Source organism: Meleagris gallopavo, chromosome 11 (genome assembly GCF_905368555.1).
Source record: "Meleagris gallopavo chromosome 11, MGAL_WU_HG_1.1, whole genome shotgun sequence".
Classification (NCBI taxonomy): domain Eukaryota; kingdom Metazoa; phylum Chordata; class Aves; order Galliformes; family Phasianidae; genus Meleagris; species Meleagris gallopavo.
In genome coordinates this window covers 16,113,471-16,137,226 of record NC_139414.1, presented here as the reverse complement: position 1 = coordinate 16,137,226, position 23,756 = coordinate 16,113,471, and the positions used below count along the sequence as shown (strand labels likewise).

Below are 23,756 nucleotides of genomic sequence, written 5' to 3'. Positions count from 1 at the left end.
AGTCTCTTAGGTTTCAGTTTTGTGAGCTAGCTACCGCTCTGCAGTGAACAAATTTGCTTGTGCTTCTGTCATCCTTGTGCTATACTTTTCTTAGAATCTGTTCTATCATTTTACATCTGTAAATATAAACACACAATTGGTGTGGATCAGTGCTTTTAGCACATGGCATGTCCTTTAGCAAGTAATGGACGTATACTGAATCTCGTCACTCTGTGCATGTGTGTGTGTGTAGATGCCCGTGTCATCTTCTGCATGCACAACAGCAAACAGCAGCAAATCAGAGGGGAAGTAACGACCAAACGCTAAGTGTAAGGGTTGCCAAGTGTGATGCTGTTGGTCTGTGCTGCACAAGAGACCCAAGGGTTCCAGAGCCACTCCTGTGTGTAGTGCTCACCAGGTGAGCAATGGCCATCAAGGTTCTGGTGGAAGTTGAAAGTTTTTTTTATCAGAAAAAGAGGCTTAAAGCTGAAAGTTAGAGCTTGTGTTTTCTAGAAACATCTGGTTTAAAAGGTTTGGTATGTCTGTGCAGGGAAAGGGAGTGGTCAGGGTGTACCTGGAGGGGAAAAACAGCTCTTCAGATGGTCAAGATTAAGCTAGTAGATTAGTTCCTTAGATTGTTTTTTCTTTGTGCACACTGAAGAACATCAGCACAAGTAATCCTGTTGTCATTGCTGCCAGTCTCCTAGTTGGATGTTTTGGTTATGAATACCACAGTGTTGCTGTTGGTTGGGGATTGGTGGGCAGAATTGTTCAGAACATCTGTGGTGCAGGGTGGTTGTTCTGTCTCTGCGTAAAGTATTGGATTACTCCATTTATTTGTTTGTTTTATTTACAGAAGTTATTTGTAGCCAAATGCACAAGCAGATTCACAACATTCCCTAATTACCCCTCTCTTTAAAGTCAACAGTGTAATGAAAACAGCAGAAGCTGTTTAAACTTCTGTACCAAAACATAAACCAAATATAGATCTATTTTTCAAATTAGTTAAATGTTCAGTTTTAATAGGCCCTTTGGTTGCTCCTCCTGAAAGGCACTGGCTCTGTGCAGCCTGAAGTGTGTTCTGTGGTGGTCTGTAATTTCTGAAAGTACACATTAGTGGGAAATAATAGTGAGAGGCTGCCAGAAGACCTATTGGCTGCATGCATCGCTTTGTTTCACATAAGAAGACTTTTCCCCACACTTATTTTCTGAATGCATTTTGTGTTTATAATGGGAATGCATTCCTGTGTTGTTTGATTTAAGAAATTAAATAGTATAAATTTGCTGGTCACATATACTTGCTTGAGTTAGAAAGGACCTAGTGCACTGCCAGGACTGCCAAGGCTGAGTGCTCAGGTATCCTTCAGTGGGACTTGGCACCCCTCTACTTTCATAAAATAGCATATACTTTAAGTTTAGGGCTTTTCTTTCTACTCTGCTTATAATCTGTGGGATCAACTGGACTTTGAAGCTTTCCATGGAAAACTTGATAGTCAGCCCTCTTACACAGTCTGAAGCTGTTGTTTTTACTGGTTATGGCTGTAGAACATCAGCCATTCAGACACTGCGATAAAATGTAACAGCTTACCCAAACTCAGCAGCTCAGATCAGAGCTGCTCACACACAAAGGGTGTGTGGTTTTCCTGCCTTAAAGAATTTTTATTTGGCATTGAGCTATTAGGGGATAATACAACAAATGAGATGAAACGTTTTGCAGCGTAACTGTGAGGGTCTCTTCCCTCCCATGCTGAGTAATTTTCATTTGCAAATGGCAGTGGCATTCTTCAGACTATAAGATATTGTAGAATACAATATGTGAAAAGCAAAATCAGCCCTTGGGTGCATGCAGATGGCCACGCTCTAGCAAGCTCCAGTCTGTCTCATTTGTCACTTCATAATACTGAGACCAGATATAAGAAGGACCACACAGAGGCTCCTTCCCCAGTATGGTGTTCCACCGGGTGTCAGCCAGCAGCACAGGGATTTCCTCAGACATGGAGGATATCTTAGAATTATGAAATAGTACAAATTGCTTATGTTACTGTAACACCTAGAAATCCTGGCTGTGAACTGCAGCGTGCGGAGTGCTGTGTAATCAAGAATCAAAGCAGCTGTTCTCACTGTTATGTCTTTTGAGCTCATCATAAAATAAAATTTGCTTAGCCTTATAGCAGCAGATACAGAGCTAGATCATGATTTTGCAAGCCTTGACCTGTAAATTTAACAGGTCTTCCAGGGATTAGCCCTGCAGCTTTCCTGTTTGCTCATGGCTGGCTGTTCTTGGGAAAGGTGATGGCCCTGGTGTTGTGTGCAGGAGGGGTGTGCTCACCCCATGGGGCTGATCCTGCAGGAAAGCCACTGGCAATACGTCCTCTGCTTGACTAGTCCTAAATATGAAAGCATTAGCTTGATGTGGGTATGCATTTGTAGCACGTGTAGCAAAATGACATGAAAACTTACAGTGTACTCGAAAAAGCAGTTAAGGAAAGAGGGGATCTTCAGCATTTTGTTGCAGAAGGACTGGTGTTTACATTTCAAAATGCACTTAGATGATTTATGAAAATGGAAAAAAAATCAATTTTAGGAAAATAGCTGTCAGACTCTTAGTACAAAACAGTGAAACAGTGAGCTTTTTTTCCTATTAAGATATCTTTAAAAAGCAATAATTAAAAATAGCTATAAATATTTCCATTTTAGAAATATTTTTTCATACGACACTTCCTTGCACTCGAATTGTGTTGGCTGAATGGAACTTTTTTTCCTCCCCTCAGCAGAAAATCAACTTCTCTCTTGCCTGACCTTTTCTCACCTGCTTCCCGTTTTATCCTCTCATGGATGCAACTTTCCCTGCAGGAAAAAGGTAGGAAATATGTTTTTTTTTCAAACAGCAGGTTGTCATTGTATAATGTCACATAATAAAAATGGAAATTTAAATTGATTTTTTTAAATTAATAATCTGAAAGCTAAAATGTTGAAAGGATGACCATTTAAAAACAAAACAAACAACAACAAACCCCAAACCCCCACATTTTCAGTGGGAGAGAGTTATGAATTGAACTCTTGGAAAAAAAAAAAAAGTATATATATATATATTCATAGTTTTGCTGTGAGGAAGCTAAACTGTATTGGACTCTAATTATATTTGTCCATGGAAATGGTAGTCAAATAAGAAAATCTTCACTATTATTCCTCTTGCAGTGATTTCAATAGATATTATATTGATCTTACAGTACTCACTGCCCATTGCACAATGCTGAAAACGATTAAAGCACATCAGTACCTATTAAAAATCACCTGCATGATTTTCAGTGAATGAGGCCTTTTGTGAGGGGTGAGGACTGGGGCATTTACACTGTGATGTGATTATTCAAACTACTGTGACCATAAAGCTATGGAGATGGCAGTGACCTTTTAACCTTGACAAAATCAATAACGGACCATCTTAGCTTCAAGTCATCTGTTGTTCAGTTTATACATATTGAAGTAAAATATACAGAAGGAGTCTGCAAAAAATAAATGTGTTTTTTTTAATCAAGATGTGTTTTGGGAGCATCGGTTAGCATTATCTATCTGTATGTTTGCAATATTAGAGCAGAACAAACTATGCTGGGAATACATAGGCCTTTGCATTGTGGTGTTTCTTCTTTAAAATCTGAAAACAACTCCCTCTGATGGAGCTGCCTGAATTTCTTCAAAGGATTCATAGTTCTGAGCTTCAATTTTTCCCATTTCCTTTATCTTTTCTTTACGTGATCTTTTCCCTCATCTAGAGGCTTTGCAAATAAAATCAAGATCAGGAGAGGCAGTTTTGCTCTGGAAAATACTTTTTTGTCTTTAAAGAAAAATATACTTTTGACCATTGAACTCATAACTTCTTTCTGTGTAACCTTGCAAAGACTTATGTGAATATTTAATTTCATTCACACGTTCAGCCCATGGGAGTCCTTACAACTGCTGACACGTAGAGATGGGGACACTGGGACGCAGGAGAGATGTTATCTGATTTAAAGTTTAGGGTACGGATAGTCAGTTTTGATACTGAAGATGGTTTTGTCTGTCAGGTTGTCAGCTGTGTCTGTGTGGTATTTGTGTAGTTTTAGTGATGAAAGTCTGTGGTGTGAATACATAAAAGCTGATATTTAATATATAAATTGGGACTTCTGAACATTTCTTCTTTGCTCAATTTTGTAATCTGAGTCCACAGCTGAACAGAATGACATAATCTGGGAATAATCAGGTATTTTGTTTAAAGAAGAAAAAAAAAGAGAAAAACAGCAATAAGGCACTGAGGGGAGAGAAAATGTCTCTACGAATGCAACAGACATAAAAGAAAGTGAAGGAAAGTTAAAAATTACCATAGGGCAGGCAGGACACCTGCTAAAGAACCTTCTGCTGCCTCTCACAGCTGGAAGGAAAAATGAAAGAGATGCAAACAACTGTTCTGGAAGCATGAAATCAGCCTTTTGTCTTTTCGCCCCCTGCACACACCCCCCCCCTTTCTGAACAGTTACAGTATGCAAAATTTAGGGGAATCTCAAAGTATGCGAAGGAAAAAAAAAATTCAGCAGGCTCTGCATATAAAAAGCTTAGGCATGGAAGTGTGCCTCTTTGAAAACAGGAGCATGTTTGGGAGCTTCCCGGTGCATTGAAGAAAGTGGTAATTAATGCATAGTGAATGACTTCGAATGAAGGTTGAATAGGGGCATAACAATGGGAAGTTTTTTTTTTTTTCCTCTAGGTTAAAGTGTTGAAAAAGGAAAGCTGTTAAAAGATGGCTACTGTGAAGCTACAACTTCAATCCTTGTCTTCTCTGACTTCGCTTTATAGACTGTGGTGGGTTTTGTTTTGTATGGGTCTCCAAATACAATGAAGTTAATTTGCACCAATTTCATTTTGTGTATGCTTTGGGTGTTTTTTTTTCCTAAGGTTTTTTTCTTTTTCTCTTTTTCTTTTTCTTTTCTTTTTTTTTTTTTTTTTTTTTTGGCCAGGCTTGGTTCTTTGATGGTGCTTTTGAGCAAATGGTTTGCCCAAAGTTCAGATGATGTTAGCTCCATCCTCTTTTTCATTTACAACATCAAGGGGATTACAGAGAATAACTTTGTTGCCCAACATCAAGGCTATATCTTCAGGCTACTAGAAAGGTAGTTCTCAGAAAGTGTGTCTTCTAATATTTTAGAACCTCCACAGGCTTCAGATAAAACAAGTATTAAATACAAAAAGCTCACAAGGATCCCAAGGAAGGTTAAACTCACACAACCTCCTTCATGTTGAACACCTGAAATGTATTTTTTAGACTGTTGGAGTGTTATCATAGTGGAGACAGCAGTGAAGTCTTATATAACTGAAGACAGAAAGAATAAAAAACAGCACCTTGTTTAAAGACAGGCATTTTTTAATGGAACATGAGCTAAATATAATCTACTCTTGCCATTGAAAAGGGAATTTGAAAACTGAGCAACTAATTTTGGAGGGGTCTTGGGGGCTGGTTTTTATTGGATCATAAGCTAGTATATCTGCAGATTTGCCATGCTTGATCCAAGAACAAAATCTGTGAGCCTGAGGACTGAAGGACTGGAATATTTTGGAGAACTGAAGCTAGGGAAGCTACTATGCTCAAAATAATTTCCATATGTTTCTGTTGTTCAGTGTTCTGGGCTGGACTACGTTAAACATGGCACCTCAATCCTTTATCATGTAAATCTTAATTACTTCTAAGGGAGATATGAAGATAAAAACACCCTACAAAACTCCTGAAGTATGCTCTGTGTTCTGTTTTTCCAGAAGCAAATGAAGAAATTTTAATATTTGCTGTATATAGTCTAGCATGATGTGTGTCCTTTCTTCTCAGAACATCCATCAGTGCGCTTTTGAGAGGAAGGTGAGACGTGCTGGTGAACACAAGGGAAAAGTGATCTGCTTCCACAGAGCTGTTATCTGCCCTGGGCAAGTCTCTTAGCCTCTTCTGCTTAACTGCAGCAGGTGTTTTATTGCCCTCTGCTCCTTAATGTTTGTAAATGATTGTGAATTCTCACATTCTAGAATAGTGCTCTGAAATGGCTGTTGTCAATATTATGGTAAAAGTGGTGTTGATTCAGGCAGATTTTTATACTTTTTCCTTGTGTATAAATAGAAACCAGTATCTCTGGCACTCTAAATACTTACCACTCCAGCTATTTTTGCTGAACTGAAAATGCCACTGTTAATTATCTGTTGGCAGATAGATGCATCTTTTGGACTGAATTGAACAATGCATGAAATTCCAGTTAGTATCTGCATTGTAATATGTCTAAAATGTGTGCTATGGACAACTTTCTCAATGTATCTGTACATTTTTTCAGGGGTCTGTTGGCTCATCAGGGAGACCAACAGTAGTAGCAGTGTGGAGAATGAGACATGAGTTAGACTCTTTATCTCTTCTGTGCCTTTTTGGTAGGCAGTCATTCAAACAGATGAAACAGAGCAAATCTGTAACTGGAGGAGCAGGTGAAAGGAGACTGATGCATTGTTACCTGAGATGAGAGATGGTTGTGCTCTTGCATCCCATCAGGTATCGCAACAGCTTTGCATCCTGGTAATCAGTTGTTGTAATCAGCTATGAGGACAGGTTTGGGTATGTTATACATTACGTATGGGATGTGTGGTATTTTTTAAAGGTGTTTTATTTCAAAAATCTGTGAGCTGATATCATATAAAATGAAAGCTAGATTACTAGGTCCTACAGATAGGAGATAAGGGCTATGCTGGAGTTGGCTACTGAGCACCTTTGAATCTGTCCCGTTGTGAGTCTTGAGCAGACTTTAGTGATTTGTTTGTGCTAATTTTGTTGTTCCTCTCACTTACTGTGTACTTATTATGGATGTAGCAAGAGCTACATGAATCATGAACAAGTACCTGTGAACTTTTAAAGTTGTAAAGTAGATAATATAGCCTGATTTTATATGCTTGTGCGTGTAGATGTGCTACATGTGCTCTGCTATGAGGTAAAGAAAAAAAAATTAGTATCAGAAAATGTCAGGCAAAGATGTAATGTAAGAACTCCCTCTTCTGTAAAAACTCCCAGTATATAAAACGTGCTGTAGCACTACCCATTGTGACCCAGAAATAAAATGTTTCCTATGAATTAGAAGGAGACAGAGTTGGATTAACTGGATGACATTTCCCCATCTGTTTTTTATTTATTGTTGCCCTTTTCCCTTCACTGTAATTAGTGCCTAGAGGTAACAATAGGCATATACTGCACTCTGAGCTACAAGGATGTACCAACATTTTGAGCACTTTCCATTATTTTTTTCCCAGTGACACTTCTAAAACTCCTAGCATCTTAACTCTGCTGAAACCTATTATTTCTGTGAACTGAAGAGGCAATTTAAGGCACCTTTTCTGTTTGCAAACAATTTTCAAATATAACCTCACTATTTCTGAACTTTTCCCAAGGGCCTCCTAAAATTGATAATTGTCCACTTTCCTCTAAGTGACTTGAAAAACTGAAGGTCTTACAATTTGAAATTCTGATCTGGATTTCAGGATGCCCACCACCAACACTGCTGCTCAGAGGTGCTTGGGTGCTCAAAGCCAGAATCCCTCTCTTTGCAGAGAGGGGAGCTGTTTGGAAATGATAACCCAGGGCTTCAGAGAACTCAGTTCTCCTTTGGACTTACTTCTGCCTTTCATTTAGAGGTACTGATGCGCATAAATATTGAAGGTGACAGCTTGGTAGTAAATAAGATAGCTGAGATGGCAGACGGGCCATGCAGACACTCAGCTGATGGCACTAAAAGGGCTGGGTCGAGGTAGCAGTAACTAGTGGTACTAGTAAGGTTTTTCTGAGGATGAAAAAGGAAATAAAAACCTACAGAGCAAAATCTCTGAGCCTGAAGCTGTTTATGCTTGAGAAAGGATCCAGCAAGAAAAACCACTAGAACCTGGGGCAAACTTTATATGCAACAAGAAGGGGATGAATGTGGTATAATCTCCACAAAAACATAAGGGCCTGAGTAGTCTGGCTGAAAATTGGAGGTTCTTAAAAAGCAAAGGTAAGTTAGATAGTCCAAAATCCATGACTCTACAGGCAAGAAAAAAACTAAAAGCCTTTTCTGGCTTAGTGTTGAAGTGAAAGCAGAGATTAGAAATAAAAAAGCAATTTATAACAGATAGAAAAAGGGACACTAACAGCATTTGATATAGTCCAGAAGTTATGAAGTGTGGAAAGTTGATAACAGCCACTAAAACTTCTGAGATAAATCCATGTGAAAAGACAGCATGAAAGTTTAAAAAAAGTCTCTTTTTTCTTTTTAATGAAGACCAATACAGTGGAATACCTCTGTTACTGGATAGAGGTGAGAAAAAAAAAGTCCGTTGTGATTATACACACAAAAGCTTTGAATTTGTGTTCTGCAGTCAATTGAAAAAGGCCCCCCAGATGTGGTGTACTGGTGGGGTTTTAGAAGTCAGGAAGAGTGTAAACACTATCAGCATTCAAAAGGAGCAAACAGAATTACAGTGGTAGAAACAAGCTGATTCAGTTATCCATCTTGGGCCAAATAATAGAATTGTTAATACAAACTAATAGGTTGTATTGTTCTGTTTCTTTCTGAATACCAAGCAAAAATTATTAGGTATCACTTCTACTGTTTCTTCATCATTCAGGCTTCTCTGCAATTCTCTCCTATTAGTGAATCCTACATTGTGGTCAACATATGAGCAATTAAATATATGTTCCAATTCAGTGCAGTGGAAGGAAGAATGTGTACTTATAAAAACATATATAATGAACTGAAACGGATTTTCTGGTACATACAGTTTGGGGTTTAGCATCCCCTGAAGATACTGACAACTAGATAAAGAATCCACAGTTTTCAGGACTAAATAAAATGTCAGGCCGTGATAGCCCTTAAGACTTCAATCTGTAATGTAAAGTAAGAATCGATTAGATTGAAGAATATTTAATATGTATGTATTGTATAGTACATATATTTATTAAGTCTGTTTCATCTCTGGTTGCTATGTCTGATTTTGTGGTAACTGTACAAAATGTAATGACCTGTGCAGACTGGAAAGCTATTCTTGGACACTGCTCCCATGCTATTATTCAAATACTGGTGTATGATGTTCTGTGCTGTATTAAAATAATGTGTGCGTGGCTCTTAACAAACTATTAATCCAACTGGTCCCCGTCACAGGTCTGAAAGTGGCATAGGCTGTAGACTATTCCCAGTAAGTAGCGTGGATATGCTCGTCCTGTTTTAGACAGATAATTAGCGGTGTACATATGGCATGTTTTTTGTCATCCCTGGGGTAGCTGAAAAGGATACCCAACAGGTACTTGAAGACAAAGCCAGACCTTTCATGGTGGTGCACAAGGGAAAACAGCAGATCAGTGGAAAAAAGGTAGAGCTGTTCCTTTGGAGAAGCTGAAAAAGTGGATTTTAGGAAACAGTTCTTCACCAGAGAGCGATTGGGTACTGGAACAGGCTCCTTAGGAAATGATCATAGCACCAAGCCTGCCAGAGCTCAAGAAATGGACAGTGTTCTCTGACACAGGGTTTGAATTTTGGGTGGTTTTGTGTGGGGCCTGGAGTTGGTCTCGGTCATCCTTGTGGGTCCTTTCTAATTCAGGCTATTCTGTGATTCTAGTGGTCTAAGGCTCCCTTTAAGCCTCAAGCTTTAGGAAATAGACGAGATCAAATGGTGTGTCCCAGTTGGTGTGCTCTGATCCTACTAGCTGCACACCTCCAAAAAAATGTGATGAAATGATTGAGATCTGACTTATGCTCTGTCACAGTACTGTTCCAGCCTGGGGGACTAACTGAGCAAGGCAGCAGGATTTGTCTGCCAGTGAAGTGAAGTTCATTTTTCTATTACATCAGTGCTGTGTTCTGTATCTCAAGGTGCATTTGTCTGACTTCTTTGCTGTCTTTTCAGAACATCACAGTTTCTAGTTTTGGTTTGGACTTTATTTTACAAAGGATGCATACTGAAAAGCATTGCCAGGATGCAAATCTAGTGGGCAAGCAGCCATATGCAGTTACATCTGGAACGCACAGATCATACAAAGATTAAACAAGGAAATACAAGGAAAAGTTGTGATGTGGCCAAAGGTAGATAGATGCCCATAACTGGCTCTGGAGACGGGCTTGCTGTATTGTAGAAGTCTCATGATGCTTCACAATGATGACAGTAAATGTGTGATGAAGACTGTACAAGTTTTGGAAACAACTTTCAAATACTTCACAGTTTGTATAATCTGTGAGTAAGGAAGAATTCTACATGCCTTTTAGATCTTATTTTCTAATAGAAGGAAGGTGATAGCTAGAAAAAGATTGAAGATCTGGATGTTTTAGAGTGAGAGTAACTGACTGCAGCCATATCTCAAAGTGAGGGGAGTTGCATTAACTGGGGTTTGCGAAAGTAGGCTGGACACAAATCATGATCTTGGCTATATGTAACAGAGGGAACAGTCCCAGAATGAGTATTGCATGCATCCAAGTAATCTCTTGTTGTTCCTCATCTTTTTTTTTTTCTTTTTTTTTTTTTCCCCCACATCCCTCTTACAAGTGCTTGAAGGCTTATATGAAAGTTCAAGGTTTAGGAAATGTCAAGGAAAGGGCGGTGAATTTTCCACAGCCAGCCCAAGGCTTCTTGTGGGCTCAAGAAGCAAGACTTTGAATAAGAGGACTTTTTTATTAGGTGTTCATTAGAGAATTGTGATTTTTTTTTCTCAGCTGGCTTGGAGCTTATGCTCAGGGATGTTTTTTCAATTTTCTTCAGTATGAAACTGTTGAATTGTGAATCTCAGAAAACTTTTTTTTCCCTACATTTTTGAAATTTCATTTTCATTTCTGAACCTGTTTAGAGATGCCTAAAGCTGAGAAAATAAACAGAGTCTTTGCATTTCAAGGCCTGAATGGAAATTCAGGTGGAATAAAAGGAAATAGTCAAGTCCAAATATTTAATGGTAAAATGTATGGATATAGTATTTGTTCTAAGAACATGTGAAAGTGGGAGAACATCTCTACAGTAAATAAACCACACTTTGCCCATCCCTTTTGCCAATGGGATGAAATACAGACTCATTGTCAGCAGGAATGCCTTTCAGGATGGACAATAGATAATTGGATACCTACCGAGCACTTTAACAAGTGTGTCAACTGGCATCAAGTGGTGAAACTTACGTCCATATTTTGGGATGCAGGTATTTGTTTGGTGTAGTGCTGATAGTGTAAGAGGTTGGGCTATGCGGTGGGAATGAGGGATACCCTTACAAGCATGCTTCCTGTTATTACCAGGAAATTTCACCACCTGAGTACAGTGTACATTGGCTGGGATAAATTAAGAAAATAACCCATTTAGGAATGATTTTAAACTAAGGGTAGAAGTGAGAGAAGCCACAGCTAGGGCAGCCAGCTGGTTTAATTGTTCCTTTTTGTTTGTCTTTGCGTATTTTCTTGAGAGCTAGTACTTCTGACTCTGCTCAAACACAGATCTGCTGAGCCTACTGCCTTATAGCACTCTCTTTTTCTTGTCATAAAGTTGAAATTAGTATTTTGACTAAATAAACAACAACTTTTGAACATATGGGAAAAGAAAAAAATGGAGCACCTTTTATCAGTTATTTCTCTTCCATTGTAGTGACCTTGCGTTGTCCTCTTTTTGTCTTTCTTTTTTTTTTTTTTTCCCCCTTCAGTTTCTTTTGCTACCTTTTAAAGTCTTAGCCAAAGATTTGGAGCTAAATTCAGCCCCGATGTAAAACTGCACTGTTTTTACAGAGCTTCTATTGGTTTTTGCTTTGATCCTGGAAGACTCAATTTTAAAAGGTAGATATGACACAGTTTCTCTTCTTTAAGGAGCTGATATATATATATTTTTTCCCTGATAGTTATCGTGGGATGCAAGGCAAGCACAAAATTGCCCTGAAATGACATTTCGACAATCAGAAGTCTTTCTTTTGTAAAATTATCACAACTAATATTTTACTTGATGGTTGCATCCAGAAAAGTCTGTGGGAGGAAATTTGCTTTGTACTTTGGACCATTCTCAGAATATAGACCAATTCTAGTATTAAACGCTGGCCTGATAATAAGCTCACGTAACTTCAGCATATTATCCTCAGCTCTTCTCAAGGGATGAAGTAGTAGTATTTCAAGAACTGACAGAAGTTTGTCTAAACTGGTATTTCAGAACTGACCACCCAAACAGCTAAAAATTTCAGCTCTGACTTACGGTGGTCCTTTCCTTTTAACTGTGATGTGTTAAGCTTATGCTACACCCTAAGGCAGGTGAGGGTAGTATCTCTGTTCCCTACAAATAGGTCTTGAACCAAGTTTAGATGCAAAAATGCTGTTAAATTCTCAGAGAGAGTCAAAGGGAAGCAGTGGCTGGCTTCTACTCACAGATTTGAGGTGCTAGAAGATATGTGGTGGTGGAGGCTGCATGAGTGTAAGAACTGTTAATATACTGTTTAGATGTCATGTTACTGGGGAAAGTCTAACCCTTTCTCTCAGAAAAGTTAGCATGAAGATAGTTTGTAATATTAATTGTTCTACTTGTTAATTGCCTTACCTCCAAATCTGCATGTCATTCAGCAAAGACAGCCAGAAATGGAACAACAAACCAAGCTATGAGCAGAAAGGTATTTAGCAGAACTGCTTTCGGTCAAAATATTCCTTTAATGAAATGCCATGGGGAGTAGTTGGTTAAGAGAACAAAGTCAGGTTTGTGGCAGGGCTGTCAGTAATTTGAGAGGCTGCGCATCTCTGAAGCAGAATCTTGTGGAAAGGGTAATTGCAGCAAGTGTCAATCTTAAATATAAAAAAAAGACATTGTGACCAAATGCCACTCTCGTGTTCTGTGAGGTATCACAGTTCAAGAAATTGCCCTGAAGCGTTGTGGTGTGTCAGTTATCTGGATGCTTTCATTGGGAAGTGCTAAAATTCCCAAGAGATCCAAAAGACGTTGCCAGAAGTTCAACTTCTTGTAATACTACTTGATAAAGATCTAGTAGAGATGGGGGCCTTGGCAAGGAAGAGACTGCTGGTGTTTCTGGGTAATGGATTATATTGCTAGCAGAGAGATAGTAAAGGAGTAGAGCAAAATCCTCAAAGCTTGAATTAGTCATTTATTTATTTATTTTTGTCTAATATCCCTGAACAAAGTGGGGTGCATTGCATAAATTAATGATGTGTTATGGGAATTGACTAATGCTGCTGACAGTGATTAATGGAAACTTTTAGCTTAGCTTGTGTGAAATATTTTCAAGCTTATAGAGGGAGTGATACAACAAAGCTATCACAGTAATGGACTTCACTACAATAACTGCTCTTTACAAAAGTGATCCTTTGACATCTTTGGGGTTACCCAGTTTAACAGTACCAAATTCTAGGGTCCTTTGAGGCATGGAAAAGAAACAGCTGGAAAGTATTTGTCATTCCCATGTGCTCATTGATAATAAATTTTCTTCTTTAAAATGAGAAATGTACCGTGTATAATTTAGTTAGCATGCAGAAAATACTGATGAAATATTTATGAAATAAGTACAAATTCTTAACCTCTGTATAATGACAAATACGCCTGAAGATGAAGCTGCATTACATATTCAAGTACTAAGTGTACTTTTTTTTTGCCTGTTGACATATCTTCAAAGTAGGAAGAAAGTAAAGTGTTGAAAATAGAAAGCATTAATATTGTTGACAAGTAAACAAAAAGGAAGATTATGTCTACACAGCTCAGAAAATGGTAGTGAATGCAGCCTGAAAGTTGTAGTGCAGATACAGTAGAAATGTATGTTTTGTATACAGAAAGCTTAAAAAACAAGCGTGACCTTTTCAGGTGCCATCATTATGATTTTAATAGTAGCACAGTATTGAGGTCCACTACTAAATTTTTTATAAAAGATAAAGAATCATCATAGGTAGGAATTTCTCTTGTCTGATATAGTAAGTGTTGTAGCGAGCACTTCTGTCAAAGGAACTTCATCTTTAAAATGTTCTCTGGGACTGATGAAGTGTAGCAGAAGTAATAGAATTTTGAGTATTTCTCTAAACTTTCTTCCAGTATTTGTTCTGAGAAAACATGTTTTAATAAGCAGATCAGACAGAACTGGGGAATACACCAGAAGTCCAAACAGAGTCCTAAGGACTTCAGAAGAACCCATTGAATTTTATCTTCACAAGAGTAGAGTTTTCCCAATGAAAATACTTTATTTTACATATGTCAGATTGTAGGATATTAAAAACAAATAAAAAAAAAACACATGCAAAAAAACCAAACCACCAGACATCACTGTAAGTGAGGATATGAGTTTTTTTGGCCATGTAGATTATCTTTGAGCTTGAGGGTTACAGTACTTATGCAGTTTCCAGACTCTTCTACTTTGGATGCTATTCTAGACTTGTATCCTATTTCCTACTGTGTCATTTCCACACACCGTGTTATCCAGTTTGTCTTCTTTATGGTCCTGTACGCTTTGTGATGCCTAATTTTCAAATTGCTATGCTAGATGTTTGAATGTTGTTGTTTTATGTTGGCACAACTGAGCAAGCTGCAAATATTTAAAAAGCAAATTGAATAATTAAATGCCAATTTATTGGATGTTTAGAAAATTGTTATCCTTTATAGATGGTAGTACCAGCTGGAGAGGGGAAGCAAATTATTGGGCAAGAAAGGGCCTGTCAGTGAGAGTAATGAATTAGGAACTGGATAAGCAGAAGGCAAGTGATGAAAACAGTGACTGGTAAGATTTTTGGCAAGAAATGAGCAGTAAGTTGCAGAAAACATTTCACACAATGGGGTGGACCGATTGCTCAAGTTTCTGTGACTGTGTGGCCTGTCACCCTCAATATCCTCCAAATCCAGGAAGACTAGAGAAAATAGAATTTTCTTCTGCTGTCTTTATATGCATTTTAAAAGGAGTGATTTTTTTAATAACGTTTAAATAGTAAGTAAATGTTATTTGATAATCATCTGTCACTCATCATCTGAAGAGTAAAAAATGCTTCATGCTTGAGCTGTTGGTGTGTCATCACTTTTTCAAATTATATCAAGTATAAATAAATTATATTACTTACAATAAGATGCAGTTTTTGTTTTGCTGCAAAAGATTAAAATGAAAGTTAGTGATGCTGCTTGAAGAATAAAGATGTGGGATTCATCTTAGAACCCTACTGTAGAGGCAGAATGGTAAAGCAGTTAGGTATTTGCCTAGTATAAAAATATGCTATAATTTGTTTTGAGAGCAATATTAGTGAATTGAAGAAATATAGTGGTTGTATTGTCAGGAGCAGCAGCTTCTTGTAGAGGATTTTTTTTTTTTTTAAATTACTTGGTCTCCACCTCAACTCCCTGTATTCGCAATATTTGCTCTGTCAATTTTGTGGCACTAAAATATTTTCAGTCAGGTCGAAACCAACTCTGAATCTCACCACTGTGTTGATTTAAGAGAAATTACATCATTACATCATCTATTGTTGCGTAAATGATTGAGCTGCAATTGTTCTCTAAGAGGCAAAATAATCCAAGGGATTGATTATTGTATATCAGTCGTAGTCACAGCGTACTGGAAAATGTCTTTCCCTTAAATGAATTATTTTTAAAAGCAGCTTTCTAATGTCAAAACAATCAAAACAATTTAAATGTTTTCTCCTGCTTTCCCCAGACCGTGGTGATTGCAGTAGGTTAAGCTTCAAGTTAGCAGGGTTTCTTGGTGAGTCTGGAGATTCCTGGATGTTGTTCATGTTTGTTGATGTTCTTGGGGTGAGCAAAAGAAGGAAGGAAGGAAATAAAAAGTCAGCATGGAGATGAATCTGAGGTGTGATGGCTTTGTGGTTTGAAGGCATTTGGTCCCTCCATTGGCCCTGGAGGAGGTGACTGTATTTATGTTGTTCCTAGCAGTTATTTGTCCATATTGCTCTTAAAGACCTATTGCAGTGGAGAATCTACAGTGCTCAGATGATCTAGGGCAGTGTTTTGCTGCTGGGGTACACTCCCCAATGTTTAGCCTACCTCACTGGTGCAGCTGCTGCCACAGGCATCTGCTCTGGGTGCCCTGGCATGGAGAACAGCAAGTGCACTTGAAGGCAATTTTCTCTATCCATATCCTCTTTTGAAAAGAACCTCAGTTCTACCTTCCCGTGCTTTGTAGACTTTGGATTACATGATGGGACTTTGGAATATATCAGTCATCATCATTACCTTGTTTTTGTTCATTACATTTCAGGAATAGAAAAAAATGTGCTCTTCTTTTCTTTACTAACCAGAGTGATGCAGTCTCCTGGAATGTTTTCTTTGGAAACCACAGCTACTGCAGAATTGTGTAATACAGCTGTCTGGCATGATCTGTGGGGAAAAGCAATGCAAGAATGTCCCATCAGTGTATCACTCAGAAAGTTCTCCTTCATGCATGGGTAGCTGCAGTGTCTCTTCCTCTTGCTTTTTAGTTTGTAATCAGTAGAACAATAAAAGCCTGCCAGTGGGTTTAAGCATAGTCATTTGAATACTTTGATAAGTGTATATCTGCTTTGGCTAAGTAACAGCTACATCCTTAGCACTAAATCCCAGTGATATGGAGAGGAGGTGAGTTCAGTGGTGGCAGACGATGAGACCCTAACTCTGCACATATAATAATGCAGAAATTGTAATTATGCTGTATTGTAGCTACAGTGGAGCACCCTCACTGAGCCCTCTCCAGGGCACATGCAAGCTCAGGATGGGCAGTACACCGCTCTGAAGATCCTGAGGTCTGCCTGGTGGCCGTACAGTGTGAATTCTGAATGATGAATATATTAGCAATAAATAAAGCCATCTCAAAAACAAAGCAACCTTAGTGTCCACTCTACCAAGGGCATTTAATAGCTTTGGAAACATGATATTTATGTATTTACACCTTTACTACTTGATTTATTTTCTGTTTTGCTTTATGTTCTGTGGTAAGCAGTTAACAGAATCGTGTTGTCTTATTTTTAGAGGCAAGAAATTCATCCCAGTGACCACCTTGTTGAAAAAGTAGACTGAAAATAATCCAGCAGAACACTGAGTAATATTACTGCATAACAACACCAATTAATATTTTGAACTACGTGTGATATTTTTGTGTCTATAGAGTTTAGTGCTCTGCAAATACTCAGTATTATGTTGACATGTAAGATGCAGTACTACCTGGCAAGGTAACTGCTTGGTGAGGTCGCTGGTTAGCTAAACTATGCAGCAGTGCTGTATTCCACAGGTGAGTGATAGCATTAATAGTTTCTTAAAATTCAATAGAAATTCTTCAGTTTCTCATCAAAGTTTCATTGCATAGATTTTCTGTACCATTTTTCCCTGCACTGACCTGTTTTGGAGAGATCAAAGAAATCAGAAAATTAAATGAAGGGCTAACGTTTGAGTAATGATAATTGCATCTCATTAATTAACAATGTGGGGTACATGATACAGTGGCACATTTTTCTCTTTTATTAGAATTTTTGCCTACTGAATTGTTTACCTGTAAAAAGCTGGCTGCATTACTGCTAGTAAGTCCATTTTAACAGCACAGCTCTAAATGATGACCTGACAGATTTTAGGAAATGTTTACTTCTGTAAGTCATCTTTATGCCACTGCAAAGCCAAATAAGCTGAAATGTTTCCACGATGTGAGGTTTGGGACAAGGAGATGTTAAAGGCAGTCAGTAGTTCAGTTTTATTGCCGCTGTTTGAGAGAGATTAACTAGTTTGTAAGAGAGCTGCTGCGGTCAGTTTTGCCAAACTGAGTTCTAGGTAACCCAGGGAGACTTCCCAGAAAGTTGACTGTTTCTTTGTTCCAAGATATGACGAAAAAGAATCAGCAAGGGCCTCTGGCTAGAAAGCATGAGCTGACCTGCAGTATTGGAGTGCAGGAGGTCAGCCATTTGATGTGGGATATATCTTCGGGCCATTCGAATAGCTTCATAGCTGGGTCTCAAAATGTGACTTCCTGCAGTTGTGACCCATGGACCTTTCAAGTACAGTGGAAGTCTTGATAGATCAGTCATGCAGCTTCCAGGACTCTCCAACTTCATTTGCTTCTCAGTTGGTTTTCTGGTGGTTGAAACATTAAGACAATTGTCCAACGTTTTTCTTCTCCTGTGAAGTGCATTTTATTAAAATACATATTTTGTAAAAATGCAATAAAGCAGCTCAAACTTTTTCAAGGCTAGACAATACTTTGAAAAATGGTTCCAAATCTCTGGCCTCAATATATGAATACTAATTGTATCTTATCTACTGTCGGTTATTGAAATCCCAACCAGTAGGAAAGCTAATCTGACATCTCCATTCACATACACCTTCTTTTGAGCCTCTTTACAATTCAGTCAGTGTTATCAATGATTAAATATCCCAGTCCCTACAGTTTTAACCCTTTTTTTTTTTTTCCCCCCAATCCCTTCACTTTCCTTTTTGGTTGTTACTTTCAGTTAGCGAAAGGCTCATTTTTTGAGTAAAGACATTGTGAAATTCACTTAAAATGTCTGTTTGAAGATTTTATTTAAAAAAAATCTCTATGGACAGACTCTGTCCTTCATTACAACAATAGAAATCCTCATTGTCTTCAGTAGTATCACTCCAAATTTGCACGAAGGTTAAAATTAGAACTAAAAGATATAAAATACGTTTGAATGTGTGACCCATCAACAGCACAGGTGTTTGTTTTTACTGGGGCTCATTTTGCTCACAGGAAATATGTAATTATTGAGGCCATTAGGTAGGAACACGCAACCCTTGGAGAGATCAAAGCAGATGGACCTGTGTTATTGAAATTACAGTTTGACCCTATTAGTACAGCAACAGTTAAATCTTTATGCAGCTTATTTGCATTTTCCAGAGTTTACATTTCTGTGGTTTCGTGCAAGTTATTACTAAGTGGATAGTTCTTCTCTAATGTCACTTTCAGTTTTCAGCTTCAAGGAAATCTTAAAACAAGTGCAAAGCCAAATTGTCCATGGCTTTCTTCACTTTATATTCAAATCACAAATCTGGGCAAGTTGGTGCCAATATGATTGAAAAAATTGCTGCTGTCCTTGGACCTTTGACCAACTGGTGTTACTTTGCAGTGCTGAACACAATGAGCTATATATTATCTGTTTAAGTGATTTTGTTGACTTTTTGTGCAGGGTTGATTTATTTACTTACTTTAAAGCACCCCTATTTTTATAATATGGCAGTAAAGAGAGGAATTAAGTCGAGCAGAGAAATTACAGCTGAGACCTTATAAAGGAGCAGATACTTGACTGCTGTATAGGAAAGCAAGGTTTTCTGTTTCTTTGTGATGACTCACTGTATGTCAGATAATGGAATCCTATTAGTGCCAGCAGAGGAGTACTAAGAAGGTCTGAGTGTTTTATTGGAGAAATGGAAAAATGAGGGCATAGAAGGACAAAGAAAAAAGGAAAGAAAAAAAAAGAAAGAACAACTTTTGAGAAATACTAGATGAGGCCTTTGTTCATTAATTAAATTTAGCAGTGAAGATGAGGGCTGGCAAAATGTTGAATTTGGGCTTTGTCTGCTGCGTGTTTATAGTCTGCTTGGAACAGGGTAGAATTCCATTGCTTACAAGCAACTTGAAATGGGTTAACTTACAGCAATCCTGCTAATCTATAGGCGGGTTGTTTGTTTGTTTGTTTTAGTATTTCCATTTCTTAACCAGAAAGCATCAAAGTTTGGGCTTCCGCCCAGGGCTTTAGGAGCCAAGTCGAAGGAATTTTCTTTGCCTTCACTCCACTCTTTTTCCACGGGATTTCTCTTCTGTCTGTATGAGCAGGATTTTTGTCTGTGTAAGGATTGCACACCCAGCATTATCAGCTGTGGGTTTTTCCTCTCTGAGCTTAAGGAGATTCTTAGTGTTTCTCTTCATGACTCCAGATGCCATGACTGCTGTTAACGCGACATTATGAGTTTTTATTTAATTAAAGTAGCAAATTTTTTACTCCTAGTGGTTTCTGAGTGGACATAATCCTTAAGGAACTGGTTTTGAAGATGCCACAGGATTTCTTGTGAGCTGTAAGAAAATTGTGTGTCTTTAGATTGACTTAGGTCATGATATTTAAATATCAAGGCAAATGTTTCTTTATAAAAGAAACAAGTAACTGAGTGTCAGAAGCCTAGGCTGCTATAAGCGTTGCAGATCCGTGTAACCATAGCAGTTGAGTGCATAGGATCTAAATTTAGGATACTGCAAACAGGATCCAAATTTGCATTTTGGTATCTGATGCACATGTATGCTATTAAACTGCAGTTTTCCACATCTATTTACATTTTCCAAGTCTAAAAAATACACTTGAGGACAGGCTTGAGCAGCCAGACCTGCAGTTAGGCTTCCTACAGTAGTATAGGAGACAAAAGTGCTCTGCTCTTTCTTATCTGTTTTTTTTTTTCTCCCTTTTTCTCCTCCATCTGTGGCTGTATGTTTTTTTCTGTTAAAATATAATGATCGCTGCCACAGATTACAGGGCAGGACTCAGGGAAATGGTTTTAAGCATCCCAAGATAATAAGGAAAAAAGAAATTTCTTTAAGAACAAGTAACAATTTACAACATTTTGTAGAAACTTGTGATTTGAAAATTGCTGATCACCAATAAACATGAAAATTAGGATTTTTTTTCCCTCCAGATGTCTAGGAATTTTGCATTTATTTATTACTTGACACATGTTCAGAAGTGTGCAATTCAGACACTGGCTTGAGACATCACTGGAAGCAGATCCAAGTTGTCATGTTTCATTATAGCTATTGAACTATTGCAAGCATGCTATTATGCGGTAATGAAAGGGGTCTTCTCCTGCTCTTTTCAACTTGCAAATCTAGGAGAGATACCATATGTCATTAGTCTTTGGCACAGATTCTGGGGAAAGGAGTTCACAGAAGGGCTTAAATATGTCTGTGAGACCTTTTTCCACTGGAAGAAACGAAGGAAATGCATTTTGGTCCAGCTGAACCTGAATCTTATACTAAAGCATTTAATGGGTACAAATCATTTAACATATAATTTCAGTCACAATTTGCTTTTTGGAGAACGATACAGGTTAAGTTTGTGCTGACCTTTGAGGATAGGATTTGGCTGTATGTGAATCTATGGAAAGAGTAATGTCAGTGCTGCTGGTATCCTGCTGGTTCCCTGCTTCTGGGCTGAGGGTACAGGACCATGGGACACACCTGGACAAGATCTCAGCCAGAAATTAGGCTCTCTGGATCAGCTGCTTGGCTGGTGCTTTTTTTTTTTTATCATTGCTGTATGTGGAAACAAATTGTGCTTGTGAAAGTAATATGTAAATCAGTGTGGAATTATGTTGAGTGTCTGGAACTGAGGTCTGACCTAGCTGCCTTTCTGTGCCTTGCTGGCATTCTGTGCTTGCTTCAACTTGCCAGGGTAATAATGTCTTCAGTGACGCACTGTACAGCCATGACTCAAGCATTTAAATCTGATCTTCTTGAGAAGTCATTTGAACAGCTCTGTCATTGCAAGGCTGTTTTAAAAAATTGATATGGCATTTATTTAATTGGTAAAGTATGCATGAAATGAGTGAAGAGTCTTGATGTTCAGTACATAGGACTTTCAAAAAAGCAGATTCCTCCTTAAGGATGCATTTGTTCTTCCTCTGTTCTGTTTTGGTTCTCTGTTACGAAAGTTAATTTTGCAGGATAAATATCCCTTAACTAACTTATCTTCCTTATGGTATAGCAACATATTACTGTTGGTAGAAGATACAGTGGTATGCTAATCTCTATTCAAGGTTTTGGGTGAAGGCAGAAGTACCTTTGAAGTCTTTCAGTGCCTTCTCCAACCTGCTAATGCCCCCAGATACCTACCTACCTACCTATCTACAAAAGTAATAACTTTGTAAATGCACTGGGTAGGTTCGGCTAAGTGGGGATGCATCCTGAGGAAACATCCTGTGGTTTCAGCCACCTGAAACCCAGCCAATCCAGATGGGGCTTGGAAAAATACCAAAGCTGCATTGAAATCTTAACTAATGATGAGATAATGAGGGACAATTTTGTGGCCACGACCAATGAAATTTTACGCTGAACTTGCTAGAAACACTGCTTTTATTACTGATGGTCTGCAATTTCAGAAATGGGCAAATGCTGAGTTCTTGATGCAAACTCTATTATTAAAAGAAATAAAATTGCAGGTTTACGGCCTTTTTGGTTTCTTGATTTTTGGATTTGGAGAGTTTTTTGTTTATCTTTGAAAACAAGAAGTGAAGCCTCAACAGAATGCAGTGAGAGAGTGGTGTTCTCTGCAGGAGTCTATTTTGAGTCTTTTAGAATCAGCAGAAAAGAACTTTCGGATGAGGTCCTCAATATGGGACCTGCCTTTGGAGCCAGACTAAAAGCTTATCTTCCCTGATGCTGCTTTCCTGAGGAAGACTGGCTAGTAATGGATTCTTAGTGAAGACAGTGATTTAAAACTGATAAAAACCTGAGAAGCAGGTTGCCTCTGATCCAACAGGTTTGTTAATATTTGATAAGCATTTTTTCCCGACATTAATTTTTTTAATCATTGTTGGAACCAATCTGTGTTTTAGCTTCTAGAGCATGCTATAGCTCTGACTTCCACAATGCATTGTACATATGGGCTTATTTAAGAGAGGCCTTTGTGTGTTCCAGAACTGTAAGAAAAAATGGGGACCAGATGCACACAGAAAGATGGAATTGACTTGAATGAGGGAAATAAACACTGAAAGAATAGCAAATTTATTTTGGCCAACATTACCTATTGTGGTATGAAAGAATATTAAACAGTGAGTTAAAGTATTTGCAAGACAAAGATAGAATTCAGTAATTGGCTGTGGTAGCACAGGATGGTCCAGGACCACTGTACATCCTTGTATTTCTTAGCAACTTTTTTTAGATAAAAGAAAAAGAAAAAAGAGTAGAGGTAGGCAATTCATCCTTGCTAGTAACACTTGTGGTTTAATAATGTGTCATTTAGGTGTCCGTTTCCTGATATTATTTTCAAAAACACTGGAGATTTCTGTACTATAGTACTATATCATGGGGATTTGTTTGAGTCATGTGTTAGAATAAGAGGGAGTGCCTCTATTTGTATTAGCTGGAGCAGGATTGTGAACTATTATCTTACTTTGTTATCTGAGCTAGGAGTGTACAAGGAAGTTTCTTCTACTAATGGTTGAGCTGCTCTTCAGATAAAGCCCTCCACAGGATCCCTGCAGCCCTAATTAATCAGCTGTTAAAACAGTAGTTGATAGACAGGCTTGCTTTAAGTTCGAATTGCCTGCTATCAGAGATAACAGGTGAGTCCCATTTGGCAGTGAGATATGAAAGTAGGAGAGTGATCTGTTATCAAAATGAATATGGCACTCAACTCAAAATTGAAGTTTGCAGTAAGAACCAGCAGAATAAAACAAAGGGGAATCTTTTTTTTATATGGAGTGATCAAAATGCCTTTACTTTGGTGAGTAGTTTAGACAGTTCTGAATCCATTTTGTAAATGTTTGCACTAAGAGCACCTATTATCAAGACAAATTTATGCTTCTGGTGAATACTTGCTACTCCGGTAACGCTGCTAAAATTGTTGGTAGGGAATGCTAACGGCTTTAGGAATTAGTGCTCACACAGTGCATGCTGGTGGGCAGCACACCCAAGCAGCATGCAGGTTGCATGTGTGTGGTTCAAATTAGGACTTAACGTGTGTCTTTCTGGGTCACTGCCTTAACCATCAGGCTGTGAAGTAATTTCTGTACTCACTCTGTGGTTAATAGATGATGCAGAATAGTGCAGCAGCATGGGGGAAATGTTGTGCCAGTAGTTG

The 23,756-nt window shown here is 38.2% G+C and overlaps 1 long non-coding RNA gene across 3 annotated transcripts in view; it reads left to right on the top strand.

Annotated features, from left to right (window-relative positions):
* The window catches only part of LOC116217057 (uncharacterized), a 112,910-nt gene that overhangs the window by 87,038 nt on the left and 2,116 nt on the right, over positions 1-23,756 (top strand). For 2 of the 3 annotated variants that reach the window (XR_014885383.1, XR_014885384.1), the window contains 2 exons: positions 2,751-2,839; positions 4,718-7,027. This is a non-coding gene — a long non-coding RNA (uncharacterized LOC116217057). Of the gene's footprint in view, positions 1-2,750; positions 2,840-4,717; positions 7,028-23,756 lie in introns of those variants that run through there. The other variant, XR_014885385.1, reaches the window with a different exon arrangement.